Source organism: Echinops telfairi, unplaced genomic scaffold (assembly GCF_000313985.2).
Source record: "Echinops telfairi isolate 266 unplaced genomic scaffold, ASM31398v2 ScPeMD7_7475;HRSCAF=8513, whole genome shotgun sequence".
In the NCBI taxonomy this organism is placed as follows: Eukaryota; Metazoa; Chordata; class Mammalia; order Afrosoricida; family Tenrecidae; genus Echinops; species Echinops telfairi.
The window spans coordinates 31,899,172-31,900,194 of NW_022111379.1; the positions used below are offsets into that span (position 1 = coordinate 31,899,172).

The window sequence follows — 1,023 nt, forward strand, 5'->3', positions numbered from 1 at the left end:
AGAGAACTGTGCTCCTTTTACAGGAGCTTTGCAGTGATTGATTTCTTTCGGTGGTAGATTACCAGGCCTCTCTTCCAAGGCAACTCCCTCTGGAATTGAACTGCCAACCTTTCGATTAGTTGCTGAGCTCATTAGCCCTTTGCAGTGCCTCAAACTTGGAACCCAAATGGTCATTGATAGTAGAATGCAGGGCTGAAGTGTGCTGGATTCACACAATGGAACACCAACGGCAATGAAAACAAACACATTGTCACCTCTCAACACTGATAATCTTCAAAAAGTTAACTTTGAGCCAAAGGAGCCAGACTTTGGAGAACCGCTATACCATGACTCCATTCATGTGATGTTCGCACAGCAGCAAAACTCATCTGTGGTGTTAGGAGTCAGGATCGGGGTTACCCTGGGGCATGCACAGATGAAGGCTATGGGTGGGGGGCGGGGGGGGGGGCTTCCAGGAGTCTGGGATGTTCTGATTCTAATTCTGGACAGTGAAAGAGAAAGGGTCGCTTGGGATCACTCACTGGGCTGTACCTTTCTGTACTGGGCAAAGGAGGCTCGTGAGTGATTGCTGTTTGCAGGGGGGAAACCAGACCCAAAGCATGCACTTCTAGTTATGCAAAAATGCGGTATTTAAGACAGGAAAGGGCAAGTGTATGGAGAACATGGTTTATTAGTCGCTACCAGGGCGGGAGGAAAGGGAAGTGGGAGGGTTCCTGGCGACAGAAACATTGGACTAAGGGTAGGTTTGCACCGCTGGTCCTTGTCATCGCTGCCAGCCAGCTGCCACCTGAATAAAGTGGAATGCATAAAAGTTATTAGATAGTTTTACGTACAAAGAGAAAAGAAGAATCCCTGCTAAGATTATTTATCAACAGCCCCAAATCTCTTGGTCTCTGGTTCTTCTCTTGGAGGTGTAGGTCATGGTTTCCCGGAGTTGAACTGATAACAAGTGTGAGGCGTCTCTGGCCCCTCCTGGTTCTTCGAGTAGCACCCGCGGCCGTAAAAGCTTCCAACAGCCGCTCA

At 48.7% G+C, this 1,023-nt stretch overlaps 1 long non-coding RNA gene across 1 annotated transcript in view; it reads right to left on the minus strand.

The window, feature by feature from the left end:
* Nucleotides 1-650: 650 nt before the first annotated feature.
* The window catches only part of LOC123521199, a 12,231-nt gene continuing 11,858 nt past the window's right edge, over nt 651-1,023 (minus strand). The window contains exon 2 of the long non-coding RNA XR_006679669.1: nt 651-787. This is a non-coding gene — a long non-coding RNA (uncharacterized LOC123521199). The remainder of the gene's footprint in view (nt 788-1,023) is intronic.